The 27,853-nt window shown below is 35.2% G+C and overlaps 1 protein-coding gene, 1 long non-coding RNA gene and 1 pseudogene across 39 annotated transcripts in view; 2 read left to right on the forward strand and 1 right to left on the reverse strand.

Annotated features, from left to right (window-relative positions):
* The window catches only part of NRCAM (neuronal cell adhesion molecule), a 315,510-nt gene extending 312,871 nt beyond the window's left edge, over positions 1-2,639 (reverse strand). For 10 of the 38 annotated variants that reach the window (XM_031938798.1, XM_031938803.1, XM_031938802.1 and 7 more), the window contains exon 1: positions 2,380-2,637. The gene's annotated coding sequence lies outside the window, so the exon portion shown is untranslated. Of the gene's footprint in view, positions 1-2,379 lie in introns of all 38 variants that reach the window. The other 28 variants (XM_031938805.1, XM_031938807.1, XM_031938790.1 and 25 more) reach the window with 4 other exon arrangements.
* Positions 882-10,629, forward strand: LOC111721108. The gene is made up of 3 exons (XR_002770470.2): positions 882-1,276; positions 9,614-9,770; positions 9,917-10,629. It is a non-coding gene; the product is annotated as an uncharacterized LOC111721108 (long non-coding RNA).
* Positions 10,630-13,061: 2,432 nt separating this feature from the next.
* On the forward strand, positions 13,062-13,154 carry LOC111721109 (annotated as a pseudogene).
* The last annotated feature ends 14,699 nt before the right edge of the window (positions 13,155-27,853 follow it).

The following is a 27,853-nucleotide window of genomic DNA, read 5'->3' on the forward strand; positions in this document are numbered from 1 at the left end:
GAAATACAACATAAATGATGTTGGTTTGTGATTTTCTAATGTCATAGTCCACTGGGAATTCTTTTTATATTTGAGTCTGACACTACCAGATTCGAATTAGGAAAGGGATGGAGAAAATGTTAATGGTGTAGATTAAACCTAAAAATGTTTTCTTGCTTATTTTTCCCATCTAGAGAGCCTATTGTTAAACATTTACTAGTACATCCTGCAATAAATATTTATAGAATCTTCTACTGCACCATTGCTGTCTCATACATTTGCTATAAAACTCGCTGATATATTTAAATTTCCTTACAAATATGTCTTCTTGTGTTTAATCATCCTCAATAAGTTCTTGGAGAGGGCTCTTAGAAACAGAGCTTATTTAGTCAACATGTGTTTTCATAAGATTAGAAGGTGAAAATGAAACTCATCCATCTATCTATCCTTTTCAGTGGTTAAGGAGGATTTTATTTAGTAATGTTTATGCAATAGTCTAATAATGGAACTTTCTTCCCAGTAATTTGCAGACCATGCTTAAAAAGTCCAGAATGCTTCATTGTGCCGACTTATAAGTTTCCTCTCCATATTCTCGAGTAAAATTCAAGGTTGTGCGTATCTTTTGGGGACAAAACTAATGTCTCTTTTCCCTGCATTACTACTTGTGTCTACTCAGCGCTCTCCTACCAATGCTGGCTTGGGCGTACCCCAGCTCTCCAAGCTCTCACAGTCTTAGACCATTAAAGAGGATGTTTCCTGGTTCAGCAAAGACAGCTCCTTGCTCTGTGGAGTGTGGTGCCTGTTCTAAAGAGGAGCTGGAAAAGATGGGAGGGGCGGAGTGGGAAAGAGAAGTACCCGCCTGCTTTCCAGTCTTTCTTCCCAGCCTGCCCCTACGTATTGGCAACCACCCTTTAGTGAGAAAATGCCTCCTGCAGGAGCCCAGAAGGAAGAAATGGGTTTGAAAAACGAGCCGGAGAGATCCAGGAGCTTTCAATAAAGGTCAAGTTCCCCGACCCCTCGGCCTATACAATATCATTTCCTTACCAATGTGCAAGATTGGGGGAAATGGCGACTTCTCTTTTAACCCAAAGGGCAGCAAATCCACTGCCCATCCCCATGAATGAGTAGGGAAGAGGCGAACCTCTGCAGTGCAGTCCAGGGCTCTCGGTATTGAATTGCAGCGTTCCCGGAGTGGAGAGAGTCCAGGCAAGGAGCTGGATACAGGAGGCTGGGAGCTGGACGCAGCGGGCGGCAGCAGTACCCGGGCGCTGCCCAGATGGTGCCCCTTGAAGGGAGGGTAAGTGAAGCAAATCACAGACTAGCTCAGGAACAGAATCCCTGCCTGGGGCAGTTAGTTATGAGAATGCTCCATGAAAGGGACAAGCTCCAAAGGGACTCTCTAAATTCGGCTTCAAGCCTCTGCACCGGTCTTTGGCTGGTCATTAACTCTTAATGAGAGGGTAGGAGTGGAGAGACGCTCGCCCACTACCACCGGAGGCACTGGCACCTGTAGTCTTAAGCCTTCCTCCCCCGAGTACTCAACTCTCTTTTCCTACCCCCACATCTCTAATGTTCACCCACTTCGTGGACAGCTATGATCAAAGAAGGAACCAAATTTTATACTTTGTCATTTAATGTTCTGCACAGGTTGGGGGGCGGGGGAGGAGGGGGGAGAGGAGGGAACCAGTCATATTTGCGCAAACAATACACACAACCATCTATGTGGAGGTAGACACATGCACATACACGCCCATGTACGCGCCACAACCAGCGTACTGGGGACTCCCCTTCCCTGCTGTCACACCTCGCCCTTGCGTCCGTAAGCCCCCAGTGCCAGCAAGACGCTTGCGCCACAACAAGGAAATTCAACCTTTTTCTGCCCAAGACACACATAGAAGGCTTTCCCTAGGTGATTCTTGGAGCTAGAAAGGCAGCACTGTTTTGCAGAGCTGAAAGGAAGGTTGAATTAGGAAGTTCCCGGAAGACTGGCTGCAGAAGGTGGGAGATGCAGACCCTATGCCAACCGAGGGTTGCATTATAGTCCTCTGATCGCCGTAGCGCCCCCTTCCTAACCGCCCCCGGCTCCCAATCCCTTCCGTCTGCCAGCAGACTCCAGCTCTGCATAGATGGTTGCTATGGGGCCCTGGGATGGAGAAGGGAAGAGGGTGTCGACTTTCCTTGCCAGCTGCAGCCGGGAGCTACAAGCAGGAAGGTTTGTTGTAACCCTAGGCGGGGAGGATGTCACTGTGGCAGCCCAGCGGCTCCTCCATCTCCCTCCTGTCTCCCACCAGCCTCTGCCACAGAGCAGGGGGAAAGTGACACCGACAGACCAACAGACTGGCAAGCGCACACACACACACACACACACACACACACACACACACACACAGTGCTACTCACAGATCTCTCCACTGCCCCCACCCACGTCTCCTTCAGATTCTGGCTGAACAGCAGTTTGATTTGAGGTCTCTCCTTTGCTTCCTCGTTCTTTGCCTTTTCCCACCCAATTCTCCGAGACAGTTTCTGCCGCTCCCCTCCCTGAAGCCGGCGAGACTCCCGCACGCTTCCCACTGCACAGTGCGTCTGGGACTGAAGTCTAGCCCGGGCACCCAGCGCGCGCGCGCTCGTCTGTCTGCCCTCGACCCGACAGATGATTCCGCACAGCGCCGGCGCGCGCCCCCGCCTGCCGGGCTCCCCTCCCTTTTTTGCCTCCCTGACGTTCGCCCCCTCCCCTTCGCCTTCCTCCTAGTGCCCCTCCCGCTGCTGTTCCTGCTGCTGCTGCTGCTGTTCCCTCTGCTTTCTCTTGCTGCTTTTCAAGGGGGAGTGCGCTTCACTCACCTGAGTTGCAGGCACCACCACCCCTAACCACTTTTAGCCTCCAATACGGGGGTGGCTGGAGGAGGGGAGGAGGAAACTGAGGAGACGGGGGTTGGGGTTTGGCTAAAAACGATGTGCAGGGAATGGGTGGTTTTAAAATGTCACACTGCCGTTGACTTGGGATTCTGTGAATTTAGTGGAAGGTATATTCCCCTCTCTAAAAAGCACTTAATTTTAGATACACACCAACCAGATGTAGTTGGTGCTAGATTTCTTCTTTGGAAACGGAATTTTTTCCCCCAAAAGAAAGTCAAATGCAGGCCCAGAAAGTAAATGCTGTCCGGTCATGGCCAATCTTTAATTAAGAAGCACCTTAGTGTAGTAGTAAAGAGCGCTCTCTGGACTCCAACTCCCAAGACCTATTTTCAAACCCGTCACTGGCATTTGCTAATCTGTTTATCCCAGCGCAAAGTCAGCTCATCTCTCCGAGCCTCGATTTCTTTAGTTGTAAAAGGGAGAGGGAGGGAGTGATGTCCTCTAAAGTCTAAAAGCTTTTAGATCTAAAATCTTGTGATCTTAATTTTCAGCATGCAGGGACCAATATTATTTTGTAGTATCATAGGAAGAACTTGAATCCTCAGTTTCCTAATTTAGAAACTACCTCTTAGGCTGCTATATTTTATCAAGCAGATTATATATTTGAGAAACTTCTCTACCTCACCATCCCCTTCCAAAGATGAAAAACAGAGATATTGGATTGTGCAGATTTCCTTGCTAATACATATCCCTATACAGTATTCCTCTAAATATAGCTCCTTAGAATATATAGCTAGCATTTATATAGCACTTTAAGGTTTCTAAAGTTAAAATATGTGTATATGTATTTATATATATATTACATATTTTGTTCCTTACATCAACCCTGTGAAGTATGTGATATGTGATCCCTATTATACAGATAAGAAAACAGTAGTTAAGTGAATAATTAGAGGAGCTCAATGTCTTCAGCACTTTATCCACTTTGGCACCTCACTTTCTATTTCTCTTAAAATGAAGTCTCTTTTTTGGAGGCTATGGGGATAGGTGACTTCACTAGAGTCACACAGACAGATTTGAATGTAAGTCCTCTTGACTCCAGAGCCAGTGGTATATCCACTGCACCACCTAGTTATCCCTCCTATTTTTCATTGAAAGTCACATTGAATTTTAGGCTCATAGAACTGAGTTTTAGAAGCAATTTCACCTAATCCAATCCTTAGTTAAGTTAACTAAGGCCCATGAAGGAAATAACGCAAAATAATAAGTAGAAAGTGGCAGAGTCAGAATACAACTTTAGGATTTCTGACGTCAGATTCTGTGTTTCTTATTTCCATATTAGCAAGATCAAAAAGTTAGAGGCAGAAAGGATAAAATCAAGGAAAAATCTTGAGAAGAGGAATTCAACCATACTCTCTGTCTTGTCTAGCCTCTATATAAAAACGAGATTAATATTCAAATGTCTCTGTAATTTCATCAAGGTTGATGGTCCAGCCAACCAGTCATGGAAATTACAACTTACCCTGTGCAAATCATGTCCATTTTTTTCCATAAGTACATTACAGAGATTCTACCAAACATCTTGCTGGCCTTCTGAACTTTTTCTTGATACCACTGGGATACCTTTGAAGCACATAATGCCTAGAAGTTATTCAATATTTTTGTCATATAACCAGACAGCTTTCCTTTTTCATTAAGCACTTACTTGATAACATAATTTATTCTAACTCTTTGTATTTCGTTATTTTATAGTGCAACCTATTTATACCTGCCTTATACCTTTCCATGGCTCTCTGAATGATACTCCTTTTTAATTCTTCAAAAAGCAATACTGATATGCAACCATATAATACTACCAAAATATACCGTATCTTTAGTTATCTAAATTTATTTAGATTATTTAGTTATTGCCTACCTTATAAAGTTTATAAGATAATAGGATCAATGATTTAGAGCCGAAAGAAATTTTAGAGTTCATCAAATCCAACCTCTTCATTTCATAAATGAGAAAATTGAGACTCAGATTGGTTAACACACTTGCTCAAGGTCACATAGCTTACAAAGGTCTGAGGTAGGATTTATAACCCACTTCTTCCTTGATTTTAAATATTATCCACTATACTATACCACCTTAATTTGGCATTCAAGACCCTCCATAATTTGGTCTATCTTCCAATATCTTCCTAAATCCAGAAAACTATCTTGCTAAACATATCATTTAATTCCCTTTCCCATCTCCTGGTTTGAACTCTGTTTCATATAGGCAGATGTCTTTACTTTCCCCAACATATCTGCCCTTGCATCTTTGCTCATTTATGTTTTTCCTTTCTCTTCTTAAAATTTTAAGTTAAACTGTTGGGATGATTTCAGAGAGACCTGGAGAGACTTACATGAACTGATACTAAATGAAATGAGCAGAACCAGAGATCATTGTACACAGTAACAAGAAGACGATATGGTGATCAATTTTGATGGATGTGGCTCTCTTTACCAATGAGATCATTCAAACCAGTTCCAATTTTTCATTGATGTAGAAAGCCATCTACACCCAGAGAGAGGAGACTGTGGGAACAACATAGCATTTTCACACTTTCTGTTGATGTTTGTTTGCATTTTTGTTTTACTTCTCAGGTTTTTTTTCCTTTCTAGATCTGATTTTTCTTGTGCAGCCAGATAACTGTATAAATATGTAAATATATATTGGATTTAATGTATAATTTGACATATTTTACATGTATTAGACTACCTGCCATCTAGGGGAGGGAGTGAGGGAAAAATGTGGAACGGAAAGTTTTGCAAGGGTCAGTGTTGAAAAATTACCCATGCATATGTTTTGTAAATAAAAAGCTTTGATAAAAAAGAAAGAAAAAAATATAAAAAAGTTAAATTGTTGGTGGAACTGTGAATGGATCCAGCCATTCTGGATCCAGCCGAGAACAATTTAGAACTATGCTCAAAAAGTTATCAAACTGTTTTTATACCCTTTGATCCAGCAGTGTTTCTTCTGGGCCTATATCCAAAGAGATCTTAAAGAAGGGAAAGGGACCCACATGGGCAAAAATGTTTGTGGCAGCTCTTTTCATAGTGGCAAGAAACTGGAAACTCAGTGGATGTCCATCAGTTGGAGAATAGCTGAATAATTTGTGGAATATGAATATTATGGAATATTATTGTTCTATAAGAAACTATCAGCAGGGTGATTTCAGAAAGGCCTGGAGAGACTTACATGATCTGATGCAAAATGAGCAAAACCAGGAAATCATTGTACATGGCAACAACAATATTATATAATGATCAATTCTGATGATTGTGACTCTTTCCAACAATGAGATGATTGAGGCCAGTTCCAATGATCTTGTGATGAAGAGAACCATCTGTTATGGGCCAAAACCTGAAACAAAGGCTGCTCCTAGAGAACCCCAAGAAAACCCCAACAAGAGAACATTACATTTTAAAGAGAATATTATATTTTGGTGTCCAAATGTGGGACAGACAGGATTCTGATTTCAGTTCAAAAGCCTCCAATCCTAATTTCAGTGGAAAAATCTCTGATCCTCATTTCAATGGAAAAGTCTCCTCGACCCAGAAATTAGGGTGAGTACAAAAATAGACAAGGAAATTTTGTTAAAGGGCTAAAGTAGTACTTCAGCTAAAATGGAACAGATGTTTAGAAAACAGCCTTCTTTTCCAAATCAAGAAAAATGTGTAAAGAGCATTGTCAGACTTATGAAAAGCCAAGGTTTGATTATAATTTGGGAGCAGATCACTGAACTTTTAGAAACCACACAGTACACATCTCCTTGATTCTCTAAGGAAAAAGAATTGGATCTAGAGGAGTGGAAATTAGTAGGAGAGCAACCATGTCAATTCTACAGTGAAAATGGACCTGACTCAATTTCTAAAGATATACTTTATACATATAATTTAATACAACTGGCTTTAGGAAATTATATGTTATAGAATAAGGAAAAAGAAGAAAGAACAGGAGGGGGAGGATCCAAATAAAGTAAGTGAAAAGGATAAAGAATCAGGTAAGAATGAAGTTAAGTACAATTCTAAGTGTGGTACTTCACAGCAGGATCATTCCCCATTCCCTGATCTACCCTTCTCAATTAAACTCTCACGAATGGAGGGAGAAGGAGGAGGGGGAGAGGCAGTAACACAATCAGCACCACCTATGAAGCAGCCTATGACAAGATTACAAAAGCTACTGTTAAAGCAAAAAATGAATGACAGGATATATCTGATTAATATCACAGGCATATCCTGTGATTGAAGAGCTTGACCCTTCAGATCAACAAAGGAGAAGATATACTACTTTTGATCTGGAAAAAATTAAGGATTTGAAAAAGGGTTGCACTCTTTATGGGGCTACATCATCTTATATTAAGATGTTACTAGAGAATTTGGCTTATGAAATTTTAACCCCCAGTGATTGTAAATCCATAGCAAGGACATGTTTAGAACCTGGACAAAACTTGTTGTGGCTTTTGGAGTATCATGAATTATGTAGGATTCAAGTCCAATGCAATAAGCAAACTGGAGTTAATGTACAAATCACCTAGCAGGTGAAGGTCAGCATGCAGAGAATTCAGCATAGATTAATTACCCCATAGGAACATATGAGCAAATTGCTACTTCTGCTATAAAAGCTTAGGGTTCCCTTTCGGAGAAAGATGGAGGGGAAGCCTTCACAAAAATAGAACAAGGTCCCAAAGAACCCTTTGCAGATTTTGTGGGATGTTTGCAAACAGCTGTCACAAGAACCACTGGAAAAAATGCAGTTACAGAAATAATGATCAGACAACTGGCTAAAGAAAATGCTAATAAGGTTTGCAGAAAAATTATATGGGGACTACACAAAGATGCTCCTTTAGAGGAGATCATAAGATGCTGTGCCACAGTGGGCACAAATGCTTATTATATCCAGACTATGATGAACATGAGAAGATGGGGTCCCTCTTGGCAAGGGACTTCTAGAGAAAATCGTCGATGTTTTCAGTGTGGAAAAATAGGACATCTGAGAGCCCAATGTAGGCAAAGAGATAGAGTGAGAGGACAGGGTGAGAGAACAAGACCCAACACCCTATGTCCAAAATGCAACAGAGGTTTCCACTGGGCCTCAGAATGTAGATTGACCCAGGGAAATGAGAGGCAGGGCCGAGCTTCAGGGCCCCAGGTGGGGCATGATGGCAGCCAAGGCTACACCCAGAGTGTCCTTTAGAAATTCAATATTAAGATATGATCAGTCAGCCCAAAGACAATCAGATGGCAGAAAGGGTTTACAATTGGAGAGAATATAGGCTTTTTAACCCAACAGAGGGGCAGTGTCCAGTGTGAGCAGCTCCAATGTAATTGGCAGATGATGAGAAGAGATTTAGAAAGTGGTAAATAGAAGGGGTTAGATAGGTTAACTGCTTGGGAGAAAGAGTTTGCTTGTATCTAAACAGATGAAGAAGGAATCAGATGGATGCCAACAAGTACCTGGTTCAGAGAGACAGAAAAAGAGAAAAACCTCAAAACAAAGGAGAAGACCTAAAAAACATCTGACACTGAAAGAGCATGGCTGATAATGAGGCTGTTGCAGGACTTGAAAACCAGCAGGAATCACTGGATTCCCTGAGATGAAAAATTGCTGATGAAACTATTGCAGGACTCCAAAATTTGCAGGAATTATTGGATTTCTGGCACATGAACTAATGGACAATAGATTCCTTTTGGATTATTTCTAAGACTTAGGGACATGTATAATTTCCTTATGTTGATTCATGTTATTTATTATATCACTACTAGTCTGTGTTGCTATGTGCTTATGTAATTTATGTAATTATGTGTAATACCTCCCACTGATGGATTTATGTATACCTATTTTAAGAGTGGGACCCTTCAGAAACCCGCTAATCTGATTTGATTTCCCATTTCCTTTGGTGTTTTCATCTCCCTTCCTGAGACGTCAGGGAGGGCATGACTACATCCTTTTATGGTGTTTTCACCCCTTTTTTTGAGCAGTCAGGGAAGGCGTGATCACCTCTTTTTTAGGGTTTTCACCTCCCTGAGAAGTCAGGGAGGTCATGACCACCTATGTTCTAAAAACAAAAGAAAGCGGGAGATGTTATGGGCCAGAACCTGAAACAAAGGTTACTCCCAGAGAACCCCAAGAAAACTCCAAGAAACATTTTAAAGAGAATATTACAGACATCTATACCCAGAGAGAAGACTGCGAGAACTGAATGTGGATCATAACATTCTCATTCTTTTTGTTGTTCATTTGGATTTTGTTTTCTTATTATCTTTCCTTTTTGATCTGATCTTTCATGTGCAGCAAGATAATTGTACAAATATGTTTACAAAATTTGGACTGAACATATATTTTAATATTTTATAACATATTGGATTACTTGCCATCTAGAGGAGGGGGTGGGGGAAAGGAGAAAATTTTGAACAAACGGATCAATGTTGAAAAATCATCCATGCATATGTTTTGAAAATAAAAAGGGAAAAAATTTAAGTTAAATAACTTGGACTCTTTGCTAGCAGAATCTTATATAGCACATTGCTCTACATGTTAAGAAAGAAAGAAATATTTATGGAATAAATTCATGAAAAAATGACTCAAATGGGCAAAGCCAGAAGGAAAAAGAAGTCATGAGAAAAAATAGAAGCAACAAAATAGTCATGATTCTAAGCTGGAAATGAAAGTTGAACACTAATTTTTAGAAAAAATATTTCACAAAATAATATCAATAATAATAAAATTATATACTGTCATTTTCTTTCTCAGTTTACTCCAACCATTGCAAACTAGCACCATTCTTCTAAACAAGCAACCCATAGAAAATGATTGACAGAGATAATCAAGTAACAGCTGAAGAATAAGTTGAAAAGAAGTACATTTGAAGAAAGAGTGGCGGAGAAATTTATTTAAGGATTAGAAAAAGGTAAGTAATATATAGTACCTGACTGACATCTGAGGTAATTATTGATTTTTTAAAATCCTGCCACTTCCCTTGTCTTCTTTCTTTATCTTTTACTTATTTCTATTTATCTTGCTCCATTTCTATTTTTTTTGTCTCTCTCCTTGTAGGCATCTTAAGAGAGACATGGTAATATGTTGGAAAGAACATTGGGGAGAACTTCTGACAAAATGGCTGATTTAAGAACTTTATATAAATCCAGGTCCCTCTCATTGCCTCAAAATGTGCCAAATAAAAGAATAATAACAATTAAAAGAGAAGAAAGTAAGGACTTTCTCAAAAAGAAATTGGGATTTTATAAGTTTCTTGCCCAAATAAGCCCAATAAAGGTAAGATTAAAAAGGAAACTGTTGACTAGGAAAAATCTTTGCTGAAAATTCTTTGGGTAAATGTCTCATTTTCAAGATACATAAGAAACTGATTCAAATTTAAAAGCTATTCTCCAACTGATAAATGTTCAAAGGACATAAATAAGCTATTTTCAAAGAAAGAAACCTAGATTATCTATAACCACAAAAAATTCTTCAAATCACTACTAATTAGAGAAACATAAATTAAAGCAATTGTGAGATTCTACTTTACACTTACCAGATTAGCTAAGTTTATTAAAAAAAAAAAAAAAAAGGAAAATAGAAACACTGTTGCACTGTTATTGGACCTTTGACTAGATATAGCCATTTAAGAAAGCTATTTGGAATTATACTCAAAAAGTTCTCAAACAAGAATATTCTTTGACCTAGTTGTACCATTGCTAAACCTGTATTCAAAGGAGATAAAAGAAAGAGGATTCTAGATGTTATATGTATACACACATATAAATGCATACATACATGTGTATTAAACTTTTTAAAAAGGAAACACAAACAGAAAAACCAGCAGAGAAACTGAAGAAATGACCAAGCAAAGAAGTTTCTAAAACAAGAAATATTTTGAAATAAAAGATGGTCAAGAGAGATCATCATGAAAGAATAATTTCATATGCCTCTAAAATAAAATGTACTCTTAATATGAAATAAACTCCTTAATTTGTCATTTTCTCCTTAATGATCCAGATCCAAACTATACTTCAGATATATTTTATATTCATACATACACACACACACACACACACACACAGCACTACCATCACCACCACCACCACAAATGCATGCTATATTCTAGCCAACATGGCTTGCTTTCTGTAATGAACCCTGACATTTCATCTTCCATCTCTGTACCTTTGTAAAGACTGGTCCCCACTCCTGGAGTGTTCTGACTCCTCATTTCCCTTTCTTAGAATCTGTGTCTCCTTTCAAATTTTAGTACAAGTCACCTTCTATAAGACTGTTTCTTTGATCCTACTAATGTTCTCCCTATCCCTGTCCCTGACCCTGATATCATTTTTATTTACATTGTATGTGTTTTAATCGATCTCTTTAAATATGATACATCCCCAATGGAAAGTTAACTCCTTAATTAAGGACAAGGAATTATTCATTTGTGTTTTTGTCGCCTATAATACAGCACACTTTCTGGTACATAATAGGGCCTTGATAATTGAGTTGAGTTAAATTGAATTAATTTTCCAGTCTGTAAGTTTTCTTCTTATTCTAGTTGCATTGATTTTATTTGCTACAAAACTTTTCAAATTTCATATAATCAAGATAATATTTTTTAAAAATGATTTCTTCCATTTCATTATTGATTATGAATTTTCTTGCTTTCAAATATTGTAATTGTTATAACCTTTCATTCTCCCATAATTTTTTATGGTGTGCTTTTTTACATTTAATTCATTTATCCATGTGGAGTATATTGTGCTATATCTAAATGTATCTTTTCCTGACTTTTAACAGTTCTTGAGGAACAGTACAATTCCCATGCCTCATTGTGATGTAGGAAATGACCTTGAGTTCATAAAACCTTTGCTAGTGGAGCACAAGCTCTGGCAGCTTCTATAATTTTTTGAACGGCTTTGATATCATCTTAGCAAGAGATTGTTCTTGTGAGACTAACCTAAGGATAGAAAGGCTGACTGGTCAGTGGGTGATCACAACCTCATAAAACAAAGCAAAATATGAAATAGCTCTCAGATCTGGGTAGACTTTTTCTACTTCTAGATAACATGGCTAACAAAAGGCCAGAGGGAGATAAGAATCACGTAGTTTTTAGACAACCTATAGACATTATAGATGACATAATAAAGTTCTGGCCTTAGAGTCAGAAAGACTTAAGTTCAAATACTATCTCAAACACAACTGGTAATTGTGTGATTCTGAACAAGTCATGTAACCTCTGTCAGCTTTAAGTTCCTTATTGATAAAATGAAAATAATAGTATCTAGCTCAAGAAATTATTTTGAGGATAAAATCAAATGGGATAATATATAGAAAACACTTTGAAAATCTTAAAGTACAAAATAAATATTAGGTATTATCGATACAATTGTCAACATAGCTCTTGGTCCATCAAATATTTGTTCCTTATCCAATAAATAGGCATACTATTGGAAGAAATACATTGTACCAAGCATGGCATTTTTCACTATGAACAATATCAGAAGACAGAAGGAAGATGTGGCCAAGCTGAAAAATAGCTCACAGATTCTCTTAGAAAAGCCAAATAAAGGAATTGGCAGAGTTGGTTTGATCACAAATCCAAAAGCAATTAAAAATTTTAATGATATATTTGGTCATTTCATATTTTAGTACTGATAATAAATATTTTCTAAAAGACAGTAAAATAATGGAAACATATACATATGTTGTAGAAGATGGGAAATAAAGATATCCTATGAAGAATATGATAAAAGCCTTCAAATTAAATCTACATATAGTTTGACTCTCTCTTACTTCAATACAAAAGTGGACTAGATAAGAATGTAAAAGATGTATTTGAAAATATAGTTGTTTCTCTCACCTGTCCTCCTTCCCCACAGGAAAAACAAAACAAAATACAGATCCCTTATGTTACATAAGCAAAGTCACACAAAACAAACTCCCACATTGGCTACATCTATCCCATTTATGTGTTTTTTTTATTCTGCATATTAGTTCATCATATCTCTGTTAGATATGGATAGCATTCTTCATCATTAGTTCTTTGGAATAATGGTAGGTAATTGCATTGATAAGAAGTTCTTAAGTCTTATTTGGCTTATTTTTTACAATATGATGTGACATCAGGGATTGTTGTGATTTTACTCACATCACTTTCATCAGTTCATACCGTTCATCACTGTACTTTAAGAAATAATGAAGTGCTTACTTCTGCAGCTATATATACTATACTAAAATTGGAATGATACAGAGATTAGCAAGGCCCCTGCACAAGGATGGCATGCAAATTTGTGAAGCATTCCATATTTTCCCACTTTTTTGTTGGTGTTTGCTTGTTTTTTTTCTCATTTTTCCCTTTTGATTTGATTTTTCTTGTGCAACATGATAAATGTGGAAATATATAGAAGAATTGCATATTTTAACATATATTTGGGGTTTTGAAGGGATGAATGTAGAAAACTATATTTGCATATATTTTGAAAATAAAAAGCTATTATTCAAGGATTTAAAAAAAGAAATAATGAATATGGTGAATACTGAGAAGCATGGGAAAACAAGAACTGATGCTAGGAAAAGTGTGCAGAACCAGAAAACCAATAATACAATGGCAACAACAATTTAAATTTAAAGAAACAACAATAAAATAATAATAGCACTTCAAATTTACAAGGCGCTGCTAGGTTGTGAAATGGTTAGAGCACTGGGATTGGAATCAGGAAGACTCATCTTCATGAGTTCAAATATAGTCTCAAATATTTATTATTTGGGTGACACTGGGCAAGTCACTTAATCCTGTTTGCCTCAGTTCCTCATTTATAAAATGAGCTGAAGAAGGAAATGGCAAACCACTCCAGTATATTTGCCAAGAAAACCCCAAAATGAGGTCACCCTAAAGAGTCCATCCCAACTGAAACTATTGAACAACAACACAAAAATTTACAAAGAACTTTACAAATATTATCTCATTTTATAGGATCATTATGGGAGGTAGGTGTGATTATTATCCCCATTTTACATATCATACGGTGTCTGAAAGAGGTAAGGACACTAAAGACATGGAAAACATCTTAGTCATTTTTACAGCCAATAAAACTTGGAAGCTATCTAGCATACATAATTAGCATTCCTAATTATAGAAAAAAATTATGAGGATAATCTGCACTTGAAATGAAATCATCTTCATTTGGGGTATTAGAAGTGGAAAAAACAAGCTTTAGAAAGTCATGTTCCACTGAAGACCAATATTTTACCATTGCACAGATGACTGGAGGTTTTATTGTATTTATTATTTGCTGATTATTAAAAAATAAGTTTGATATGGTGACTAAAAGATGCTTATCTTAGGTATCTTTAATGTATATGTCAAAATAGTAAATGATTAACTGAAAGCTATAACAAAAAAGATGCCTCTTTTTTTCCTTCAAATTTCTAATCACTAAAATAAAACAATATGATATTCGCTTACCCATCTTGTTTTCAGGGAACACTATATCTATTGCACAAGCTATGGAACACTGTAGAACATCCAAAGTGAGATATGTAATCACACAAAATTGTTTGGCCTGCCTAAGACATAAGAAAAAGCAACCAGATAAAGAATATTTATTATCTAGATGAGATTAAGCAGATGGGTGGACAAACTACAGTGTTCCTCCATCAATATATCTCAAGGAGACATAATGAAAATATTCAGTGAATTAGACCCAGAATTGAACATTAGGAAGGAGATATGGATTGCCTTTCAGAAATTGCTAAGCTCATCCCATTCATATTTATGGCCACAATCATTTGTTTTTTTTTCTGTCATCATATTTCATTATATTTTTCCCCCTTTCTCTGTGAAATTATTACTAAAATCTCTTTTGAACCTTCTTTTAAATGACTCAGAAAAATAATATGGTTCTTCAAATCCAGTCAGTCCTTTCACCTTATCTATACATTTGAATCACTTTCACGTTGGACTCCCATTTTTAATACAAAACTCTTTATACAATTATTTTTCTTTTTCACTAAGCTACTTCTTTTTAAAAACCCAAGGGCAGATTTTTTACTATCTGTTACTTAGATGATCCTCGGCAAGATTAGATTCATAAGAACAATAGCTCCTCCTCCTTTCTTTTTGAGTAGATAAACTCTGTATTATCATCCAAGTGTTCTGATTTATTAATATTTTTAACTTTTCTTAAGTTTTTCCCTTCTATTGTGTTTGTTTTTGAATATTTTAGTCAACAGTGGTTCTCTCAAAATGAATGAATGAAAGATAGCAATTCTGTTAAGTCCTCTTTATTCTTATAAAATTATATTTCAATTTTGAAGATTAATTAATCTCAGATGCAGACCACTTTGCTTTTTGATATATCATATTCTAGAATTTTCTTTGTCGTCTTTGACATAGTGAGTACTCCAGGACTATTCTTTTTCTTATTTGTTTTTTTTAAACTGAGTTTCAGATTCTCTCCCTTTCTCCCCATTCTCTTACTCCACACCCCACACAAATTGAGAAGGTACATGTAAAGTTATATGCAAGACTCTAGAACTATTCTAAACTGAATTCTTTTGTGTATAATTTGTCCATTTCTGGTTGCTTACAATATTCAACCTGGAAGTTCTTGATGCTAGATAGAGGAAACATTGAAGAATTGATAGAGTGCTAGATTCAGATCAAAAACCCCAATGTTAAAATTCTCCCTCTGAAGTTTAGTAACTCAATAATCATAAACAAATTATTTAATCTCTCTAAGTCTCAAATTCCTCATCCACAAAATAAGGATAAAATATCCATAGCATCTATCTTCTGAGATTTTTGTTGGGATTGAATGAGATAATATATGTAAAGTGTTTTGCAAACTTTAAAGTACTATAAAAATGTCAAATATTATTACTGGTTCTGAATGGATTAGACTTGGAGCTTTTTTCTGATGCTATCTTTTGGCCAATTTGTCCTTCAATTCTATTCAGATCATTTTTTTAAAATGTTTTACTGAAATGTAGTATTTAAACTTTTTGTTTCATTATAGGATTTTTTAAGAGGCTAATGATTCCTCTAACGTATCTCTGTACTCCTACTTGATGAATGAAAAAAAAATAAGAGAATGTGAAACATTTCTTTAGAAAAGCAACTACAGAACAGATTAAAGAGAAATAAAATAAGAATAGTTGAACTGATTGAAAATTATGATAAAAGTCTTGGTGCAATATTATAAGATATAAGGAAAATTACCCTGAAAATAAAGAAAAAACCCACCAATCGCCACTTGAAAGATTTGCAGTGTCTACAGTATCCTCTTTCTCATGTCACTATCAACTATTCAATGAAAGAATTCACTAGTCAGATGCCATTGAGGCACATATTTTAAAAAGTGGTATAGTTATAGCTAAACATCTAACTTCTCAAGAAGCTTTAAGCATAGCTCTTGTTTCTTCCTTAGCATCATAGCACTATTGTACATTCATCCATAGTAATTAATATTCAATCTAACAGAAAATCTTAATGATTGGATACATAGTGGTCTCTTCAAATTCTTGACAACTTGGGTCACTTCACACTTATTCTCCATATATAGAGGATTATTAGGAAAGGTACCTGAACTTTTTCAGTCATGATAAACCTATTTTTAGAGCCATCCCCTTCGTCTGTTCTTATAACTACTATCTGCTAGAATGTGAAAAGGCTTGCTTGACTAAATTTCAAGTGATCCAAGATAATTATGCAATTAGCCATTACAGATGGGATCACCAGAGACAATTCAATTGCAGCACCAGTCAAACATGGATGATGATGATCATTGACTTGTGCCTTCCATCCCAGTTTGAATGCAATTTGAAAATATATGAAAAAGGTATCTAAAGCAAAGCAAAACAAAACAAAATATGCTATGGTTGGGGCTTTGTAGAAGAAATCCCAGAGTCTAAATAGTTTCCTTAATAATTCTTTTACTGCTGAATCATTTAATTCTGAGGGAAAAAAACTCTTTAGTTAACAAATTCAGTATCTGCTTACATTTCTTTGAGTTCTTTTAATTTTATATTGACATTCCCCCAAGTAAATTTCATGAGTTTCTCATTTTATATAACCATTGAAATGATGTATCAAAAGCAATTGATTTAATTTTAGGTTACATGTGAATTTCAAAAAAATGATTTTAGAATTATTTTTCATGATTCACTTGAAAATTGACTACTATTGAATATCTGCTTTAATTTATTTTTGCTAAGCTACCTTAGAACTTTTCATTTGATTAAAAAAAATATAAACGAAAAGATCACTAAACTGAAGTCAGTCTTTGAATAACAAAAAACAAAACTGAAGGTCCTGGGAAAGATATGAGATATATCTCTTTGCCTTATGGCAGGAAATCAGAGGACTGCCAGGACACAATGTTGCGTAGCACATCAGCTGCCTTTGCTTAATTGTTTTTCTTTGTTACAAGGCACTGTTCAGTGTGGGTGGGATATTGAAATGATTGATTTAAAGACAAAAGATACAACTCTATGTGGCACTGAAGTAGAGCTTTGCTTAGTATCCTTTGGGTGACAGACATGTTTGCTGTCTGAAAAATGAGTCAAGGATGAAATTCTTCACCAATAGAGTGGCCACTTGATCATGAATTCTTTGTCCATAGCTACCCACAAAATAAAGAAAAATAAAGTGACTATAAATCTTATTCTATTTCCACCATAAAAGCAGTTGAAATTTTGAAAAGGCAAAAGGGGATCACATAGTTTTTAGACCATGTATAAAAATTAACCTAGTCCCTGGTATTCCACATGTGAGCTCCTTGTTTAATAAATAATAAAGGTATGTACCATCATAGAAAAAAGACTATATTATTAATCAGTACATAGCTTGTTTGCATGTAGGTGTACAAATCTTATCTGCTCCTTGTGAGCTCCTTGAGAGCAGGGGCTTTTTTTTTTTAATTTTGCTTTTTATCCCTCATGTTTACCACAGTACCTGGCAAGTAGTAGGTACTTAATAAATCATCTGACTGAATGTCTATCAGATACTGTGCTAAGTGCTGACAATATAAAGGAAGGCAAAATAAATGAATAAAAGCCCTCTCTGTTCTCAAGGAACTTGTATTATAGTGGGGAGAGATAACAAATACAAATAATTATGTATAAACAAAGATGTGTGTGTGTGTGTGTGTGATAATGAAAATAATTTCAGAGGGAAGACACCAAGCTTAAAAAAACCTGGGAAATGACTTCAGCTGACACTTGGAAGAAGCCAGGAAAGCCAGGACAGAGAGATAAGGAAGAACAGAATTCCAGGAATGAGGGACAGCAATAGAAAATGCTCAAGAGTCAAGTACATTGAGTCTTTTGTATGAGAAATAGAAAGAAAGTAAAAGTTGTTTGATAATACAGTATGTAGGGAGGAGAAGGATATAAAAAGACCGGAAATGCCAGGGTATGAAGGGTTTTAAAACCAAAGAGAGGAGTTTATATTTGATCCTAAAGGTTATAGGGAGTCAGTGAAGTTTAACTGAAGAGAGGATATAGATAGTAAATGGAGAGTAACATGATCAGATTTGTGCCTCTAAGTGTTCAAGTGAAAGGAAGCAAATTTCATTGTTGTCTTGTTTTAAGAAATTGTCACCACTACCCTAAATTTTAGTAACCATCCCTCTGATCAATCAGCAATCCTCAACATCAAGACAAGATCTTTTACTAGTAAAATTACCACTTACTGAAGGCTCAGATGATGGTTAGCATTTTTAATCAATATTTTTTAAATAAAGGTAAGTATATTTTAGACACAATATTATTGCATACTTATTGACTACAATGTAGTATAAACATAATTTTTATTTTTACTGGGAAATCAAAATTTCATGTGGCTTGCTTTATTGCAATATTTGCTTTATTGTGATGGTTTGGCATCAAACTTACAATATCTCAAAGGTATTCCTGTAGCTCTTACTGCTCCATACTTCTCTTCTTCCATTAAATGATGAGTCCTTGAGAGAAGGGATTATCTTGATTTTTCATATTTGTATCCCCAATTCATTGCCTGGCATGTAGTAAGTACTTAATAAATGCTTACTCTCTCTCTTTTTGTCTCTGTCTCTTTTTCAGCCTTCTCTTTTCCCTCCTTTTCTTTCCTTTCTTTTCTCAAGCCTCCTCCTTACCTTACTGTTTAATATCCTCCACTATTTAGCTCCAACCTCTATGGCAATCTTACTTTGTACTAATTGTCTTCACATAATGTATGTGCCAGTTACAGTACTGAATTTTCTACTCGTTTGTTGTGTCACATTCTCAAATTCAAGACATCTAACTGTTCTTACTACCCCCCCCCAATCTATCCTCTCTCTAATTTAAACTTCACATTGTTGCTAGAGTAATCTTAATTCATAGTCATGATGATGATACTCTTCTACTTAAAAAGCAAGTGATTTTCATTGTCTATTAAGTATAATGATGTCCACTGTCTTCTTACTATGGCTCTGATTCCTGGAACATCTCCACCGACCAGAAACTTGGGCTCCACTACTGACTCTGATAAGTAAGCTTTTCCCTTAATCTTGCCAGGGTTTAGGCCTCCATAAATTTTCCACATAGACACATATCCCTTAATCTTCACACCAAACTTTCTTGCAAATATTGTCCCAACTTCTTACCCTCCCACCTTTTAGAACTTATTTATGTATTTTCTTCTTCCATTAAATGATGAGCCCTTGAGAGAAAGGATTATCTTGATTTCTTATATTTGTATCCCCAACTCATTGCCTGGCATGTAGTAAGTACTTAATAAATGCTTACTCTCTCTTTCTTTGTCTCTCTCTGTCTCTGTCTCTTTTTCAGCCTTCTCTTGTCCCTCCTTTTCTTTCCTTTCTTTTCTCAAGCCTCCTCCTTACCCTACTGTTTAATATTCTCCACTATTTAGCTCCAACCTCTATGGCAATCTTACTTTGTACTAATTGTCTTCACATAATGTATGTGCCAGTTACAGTGCTGAATTTTTCTACTCGTTTGTTATGTCACATTCTCAAATTCAAGACATAAAATTGACCTAATAATTTATTATTAAATCATTCTGCTGTCCAGTCCCATTCTCAGATCCTGATACCTCCCTCCTCTGATGTTTTGCCCAAATGGTCTCCTTTTCTTGGAATGGATCCTTCCCACATTTGTAATTGTTAAAGTCCCTGCCTTCCTTAAGACACTAATTCAGAGGGTATCATTTACATAAAGCTACATAAAGCTAAAGACCTCAGGTAAAAGCACTTTCTTTCTCCACAAGTTTTTCATACCTCTATATCTACTTCTCTTTTTTTGTATTTATGGAGCACTAGACCGGATCAGAATTATTTGTGCATTTATTCTTCCCCTCTTCCCATCTATTTGTAATGATTATTGAATGCTGAGCCTTGAATGCTGAGTATTGTATTCATTACAATTCAATTCAACAGGCATTTCCTAAGGGTGCTCTAAGAGCCAGACATCGATTATAGAAAAACAAACAAACAAAACAAAAAACAAAAAAAAGAGAAATTATCACTCTCTTCAAGAACCTTGTATTTTTCTGGACACAGGTAAGACAAAATATAATATAGAGCAAATGCAATATGATACATTATAAGGTAAAATGTTGTAAGTTATTTTCAGCTTACTGTTCATGTTCTCATGGGGTTTTCTTGGCAAAGATACTGCAGCGTGTTGCTATTTCCTTTTCCAGTTAATTTTACAGATGAGGATCACACAGTAGTGTCTCAGACCATATTTGAATTCAGGAAGATAAATCTGACTCCAGACCCAGAAATAGAAAGGGACTAGGAAATCAGGAAAATGGAAAGTTTGGGAGTTGACACTTGAACTGACTTTTGAACAGTTTTCAAGGGTCTGACCTAAGGAAAGAATATTCCAGATATGAGACACAGTTGAGTGATGAGAGAGAATGTTATCAATTGGGCAAAAATAGCTGAATTTGGCTAGAAAGTAGAGTTTATGAAGAAGAAAGTGTCACATGAGATCATTCTAGAAAGATAGTGATTATATTTACTTGAATTAATTTCAAAGTACTAAGTGTCAACAATTTTTCAGCCATTATAAGTAAGTATACAGCAGGAATCTATTACTTTCTCATATAGTTAATATGCATTCTGTTTTTCTGGCTGTTTTCCTTTCCTTTGGTTGTGAGTGAAATAGGAAACTGAGGACTTCTCAGAATAATAAGCGCAGGAAATTCAGACTCAGCACCAAGGATCTGTTAATCATTATAGCTCCAAGAAGAAGAGTGAAGACTTACTCTTCTAGCAGAAATACCTTAGATAACTCCCTTGACCTTCTCTTAACTGCTTAGAGAAGAACCTGAGTATTTAATGGCCTAGAGATATTCAAGAAGTCCCCAAACTAGCTATCTCTTATGTGTTGATTGAGGTAAGGTAAACTAAGATTCTAGAAACCTTTTAACTCCTCTGATTTAATGGATTACTTATCTCTAAATAAATCTCCTTATTGTGAGGGATTATGTGGTTTCTCATAAAATTATTAACTAAGGTAGATTGAACCTATAATCTAAATTTAGTTTATGCAGGTCTGATGGGTTTGGAAAATGAAATTTTTTATACAAACCTTATAATAGAATGCTTATACTAGCTCAAGTAAGCATTTGCAAACCTTGTAAAACTGACCACCACCATAAACTTAGGCAAACATATTACTGTAAGCATTTGTAACTGACTGCCATAAACTTAGTAAACACATCTGCAATAAGTCAACTACATCGACCTGACTAGAATTTAGCAAACCCATACTACTTCCACTTGAGCAAATTTTGATTTTAGCCCATTATTACTGATCCACCCAGTAAGATTGGGGATATGCTGGGTTCTCTTATTTGCAAATCATATACTACCTAGAAAAGTTCTCCTTCTTTCAAAAGAAGTCTATCTCACTAAACTCTAAAATTTGGAAATTTTCATGAGTCAATTTTGATTTTTTAAAAAATTTCAAATGAATTTCTTTAAATTATATCATCAAAATTTTGATTACTTTAGGGTTAATTAACTAGGCCCCTTGATTTCTCTTCTCCCCCTTCCTTTTGCACAACTTTGGGTTGTTCCAGTTATCTGTTAGCAAAAGATAGAGCATAAAGACATTGATGCAGATAATCATCATTTCCCAGGGAAATTACTTATTCATGTAAATAACTAGAACAACAAGAAGACCCAAAGTGGCTAGAAACTGCACTGGCTACCTAACAATTGCACTACTTACCAAGTTAAAAGGTAAGATTTTTGAAGAAATGTAACATTTAAAATTTTGTTATTAATGCATAAAGCTATCATTGCTGGCTAAAATGTGCATATTCATAATCTTCTCAATGTGGAATAGTTTATTTTTACTTTACTCTGACCTATTTCAACAAATTTTAATGTTCCTTAAAATGGCAAATCAATGGAGGAATAGACATTGGCACCAATTATAACCTTTACTAATGACATAACCAACTAAATCAGTTGCTAAAATAAAAAAAAAAATAAAATCTGGAAATTTACTTAGACAAAAACCTTTTATCTGATGTTATCAAAGGACAATATTATAAATTTATGTTTTAAAAATTATAAGGTAATTTATAAAGTCTTACAGAGGATTAGAAGTAAATTATGAACACTATCACCTTACAAAATAATAAAAACAGTGGAGAAAAAAGCAAGTTTACAGAAAGCTTGGCTAGAGACCTAAGGTCAGGTGATTTAAAAATAAAATTGGAAGGAGGACAATAACGTGTAAAAATGGAACATATCTGTCATGATTTCTAAAACAAATTATTCTCTCTATCAATGACTGTTGTCATCACATTTAGACTCCAGCTTCCCAATCCCTGATGTGCAGTAAAAAGAAGTAGAAATGGCAATAAAGAAAAGAAAAAAATGGGAAAAACAGCTGGACCAGACTAAATATACAGAGAAGAACCCTGAGCTGGAAGCAATATATTCTGACATTATTGAGGTATCTATTCTCAAGATATATTAAAGAGAAAGGAATACAAAAAACATGGACATTATTTCTCGAGCTAAAACAGAATTTAAAATAACCACCAATTCTCATGTCTTCTTTTTCATTGCTATAAAATCTTTATGAGAATAATCTATATATCTATTGAAGAAACTCTTGTGGGAAGGCATAAGAATCAGATAGAAAAACTTTAGAAAACAATATGTCAGAACACATCTTTTAAATTAGACCAAACAGTGCAGAGAACATAGAATTCTATTGTGTTTATTGTTTGTTGTCTATCAAAAAGCTTTTCATTTGGTAAAGCAAAAAAAAAAAACTGTTTAAAAGACCTTCTTGAACAAAATATCTCAAATATAGGTCAAAATTATGCAAAGTTCCCTGGAAAAAATGTGACAACAGATATTAATGTTTGATAACCCTTTGATGATTATCAAGAAAGCATAAAAAGTGGAACTTAACTTTGCCAAAAAGCATTTGCCACTGTCATGGGGGATATCTAGTGCAGTGTCCAGATTGAAGAAAGCGTTTCTATAGATGGAAAGGTCTTCAAGATGTTCTTATTTGTAGATGACATTGTAAAGCTTACACTAAGTTCTGAAACACTACAGAGACTCACAAATACAATCTCAAATGACTCAATAGAATTTGACTTAACTAATCACCAGCCAAAAACAAGAATTCTTTTTTTCCAGATTGTGATATGGAATAGAGTTGATCCACTACCACATTTATCCTGGACCAATATGGCAAATGAATAATGAACAGTGCCCAGAATTAGATAGAAAAGAGGAAGTAAACAGAGCCATATTGGGGAAATTACATAGTACCTTGAAAAATCCCAAACTTCTCCCTGAGACAACAACTATTTAAAAATCTTCCTAATGCCAATATTCTTTCATTTTTCTTTGTTTCTGTGAAACACAGAATAACATAATTTCCAAAGAATCAAAATTATGGATTACCTATAGGACTGAATGGAAATAACTGGGTTGCAACATATTAGTAATGGAGAATTGCATAAAAGAAGTGTGGTTCAACAATTTCATCAAAGATGTCAGAAAAGATTAAGGCTATTCATCTAGCAAGAACAAGGGATAACAGATTGACAATTCAATTGATGCCTATGTAATTTCAAGAGATACTGAGGGCGTTCTGCATGGTGGCAGTCACTGTGGAAGATTTGCAGGAGGAAGAAAGCAAGGACATGCAGGTGTCCTGGGGAAGAATTATAGCAGGGCATGGGCTAGATCATGCACAGAATTAGATCTAAATGGGTTAGAGGGAGTAGCTACATGAAGCAATTTAACAATTCAGAGATAGTAGACAGAGTACCAGACTGGTAGAGAAAATAAGAACTGGAATTTTGCCTCATTTTCTTAATATCTACATGATCCAGGGAAAGGTAGTCTCAGTTTTCTATTCTGTGAAATGGAACATATAAGGTCACCTATCTCACAGGATTTTTGTGAAAATCAAATAAGATATCATGTGCTAAGTGCTCTGCAAACCTAAAAGTATTATATAAATGCTAACTATTGTTGTTTTTAATAAGTATGAACTGGAGCAAGAAAACAAATTTAAAAATAAATTATTGTATTAATTGATTAGTAATTATTAATAAATTGCTTTAGGGAGAAAAGGTTGAAACTAATAACTATGTTGAAACTTGAGCATTCATTATCAGTACATTATTCTAATTTTTCATACTCTACATTACCATGTACATCAAGAATTTAAGGTATTTGTTTTAATGTTTGATTTTTTTTATTTTTTACATAAAGAGAAAGCATTTCCCTTATATTTCTTCCCTGATTTTTTCAGAGAAAATCCTTTTATTATCTTAGAATTCAATTTTAGAAATTGTTAACTATAATATTTGAGATGATTACCTAAAGTGGAAATACATAACAGCTAAACAATGAGAAATTTATAGATTAATATCATCTTAACTGCTATTTTGGCAGCAAATCATTAACAAGGCTGTTATTCCTTATCACTTAAATTATTTTCTCATTTTTCTCTTCCCTCTCTTGATTCTTCTTCTTTCATCCTGTTCTCTCTCTTTCTCCTTTTCTCTCTCTCTCTCTCTCTCTCTCTCTCTGTTCCTGTCTGTCTGTGTATGTGTTTCTGCCCTATCTGTCTGTCTCTATCTGTCTTTCTCTATCTCTCTGTCTCTCTTTTGTTTTCTTTCTGTCCCTCTTTCTCTCTCTGTCTCTGTCTCTCATCATTATTTTAAGAGGGATGTCCCCTCTTCATCTTCCCTTTATTTTCTTTCTCCCCTCCCAGTGTTTTAGCTATAATAGACTCTAAGGACACCCACAGTTCCTAATCTTGATAATAGAAAGAGATTGCTAATCCAAGGGATATAAATGTATTTCATGAAAGTCTAGAATTTAGTAGAATTTTGTATTCTGTTCACCTTTACACAATGAAATAGCAACTAAATAATTAAAGTGATGATGTTTCACACCTATGAACATGCCCATGGTTAAACCCATGTACCCATAACTATGAAATACATAGCCTAACATAGTGGAAAGGGGAAGGCTTTGGAGTCTGAGACTCTGAATTCAAATCTAACTTTTTATACTTTCCATCTTTATGTTTTTAAGTAAATTACTTTTCCTCTCTGGTCCTTAATTTTCCCAGCTGTAAAATGAAATGTGTTGACCAGATGTTCCCAAAGATCCTTTCCAGTTTTAAATGAGTGATTCTATGAACTTTTGTGGTGCTCTTTCAGCAATAAAGGAGAATCAGGACTCTCTCTTGATGCTGGTAATCTGTGAAACAGACATGAGGAAAATGGCTCCTGGGAATTTGTAATTAAGTGCAACACAGAATTTGAATATATTGAAGAAAGAGTGGGTATTTGGCTTGGATGACTACTTAGTTGGTTTCAATGACAAAACTTTGTACAAGTGATAAAAGTTTTAATGTGAGTAAGTGAGTTGTGATATTTGGGCATGGAAGCTAGACATTTTGAGAGTGCATTGAGGATTTCAAATAAGGTTTCCTTGGTAATATGGAATTCACTTCAAATGAGCAAACTTCTGGAGTTAGAATTATTTAAAGGTAGAAACAAAGTCAAATACATAAACTTCGCTTTTACATTTAATTTATAAATTTTAATGAAGTGTAAGGCCTTGGAATTTGTCACTCCACTCATTCTTCAAACTTGATTGTAATAGTAATGAGATTGAAATTAATTGAAACTGAATAGCAAGATCCTAGTATCATATGCATAAAAGAATCCTGTTCTAGAAATATAATGATAAACTCAGGTAGATTTGGAATATACCCTAAATTGACTTATTTTGAATAGCTCAGGGGTGGCAAATCTTCGTCCTTTCAGGGTGAATTTGATATTTTCAATTAGCTAAAAGATACTCGAAGTCTAGTAAATAAGTGATCATGTTTTTTGGTCAAGAAACAGGTACAACTACAAAAAAGCAAAATAAATTTTCTCACGTGCTTCATGAATCAGTACTAAAGACAATTAAGAAAGAAATGTAGTCAAAGGGGGAGCAGAAGTCCCTGACTTGTATGTTTTTAAATGTTTTATGGATGCCTTTGAATTTATACCATTATCATTTCCCAATGACATTTTTCCTTCCATCAAACTCTTTCTTATAACAAAGAAAAACAGTTGAGCAAAATAAACCAATAGATCAAGACTGCATTATATAATATATGCAAATATCTGTACCTGTAATTAACTGTGTCTCTTCCCAGAGAAGGTAAGTATGTTTTCACTATTGATTTTCTGGAACCAAGATTGGATATTATATACAATCTGAAATGTGATATCTTTTCATGTCATTTTAATTAAGAGTGTTATGTTATTATACTGATATACTGATATAGGTATTGTAGTCTTTTTATCTTTTCTCTAAATTATTCATGTTATTATTTTTAATAAAACAATACTATTCCATTACATTCACATGCCACAATTTATTCAACTACTTCCATCAATAGGCACTTTTTTTTTTACAGTTTTTTTTTCTGTTGCAAAGAATGCTGCTGTGAATATTTTTGTATAAATGGAATTTTTTGACACTTACCTTCTTGGATTATATGTCCATTATGGGATTATAAGATCAAAAGATATGAACAGTTTAGCATCTTTCCCCCCCTCACATAATAAAGCAAATGGAATGATTAGGACAATTCACCACTCTACCAATAGAGTATTAGTATGTCTGTGCTCCCACAGTACTTTCAGCATTTGCCTTTTCCATTTTTTTGTCAATTTCATGAACATTAGAACAAAATTTTCCTAAACTATGTTTTTAGAGCAGTTTGCATATAGTTATTGATACCTCTTTAGAAAATGACCTGTCTATAAATAATCCTTCTCTATTAATATACTGGGAAATGGATCTTAATTTGTATCAACTTGCTATTTATCTTGGATAACAAACATATAAGGAGAATTGGATCCAAAGATTGCCCCCATACTTCATAATTGCCCTCCTATTCTACCTTGATTTTGCTCATGTAAAAATCTTTTAAACTTTACAGTTTTGTTTTTCAGGTTTCATGCTACCTTTTAAAGCTGAAAAATAATATGTGGCTGTGAATGTATTCTTTATATTGCCTACCACCTACATTGAGGGTTTCCAATGACCTCTAAAGAGTAATAATAGCAGATTTTCAAAGGTAACACATTAGGCACAAATGTGCTTCTGTTACATTTCTCTTTAGTTACAAAGAAGACAGAAGTCCCTAAAATTGAAACAGTAAAAATTACCTTAAAAGTAATTTTCTAGAAGTAATTCTCTACCTCTCATCACTGCTGCCATTTGTTTTGTAACCAATTTCCCTTTTTCTATACTACCATCTAAAACAGTCACTGAGGAAGCTAAATAGCTATCCCATCTGGATCTGAGATTCTAAGGTTTTATTAACAACCCTCCCTTTGCAAGTTTCTTCTGGGCATACAAGTTTTATTCTAAAGAATGCGATCAGAAGTCTCAGCAACTTTTGCAATCTAAGGGAAATGAAATTTGTGGAATGTTTTATTATATCTTTCTAGGA

Source organism: Sarcophilus harrisii, chromosome 5 (assembly GCF_902635505.1).
Source record: "Sarcophilus harrisii chromosome 5, mSarHar1.11, whole genome shotgun sequence".
Taxonomy (NCBI): domain Eukaryota; kingdom Metazoa; phylum Chordata; class Mammalia; order Dasyuromorphia; family Dasyuridae; genus Sarcophilus; species Sarcophilus harrisii.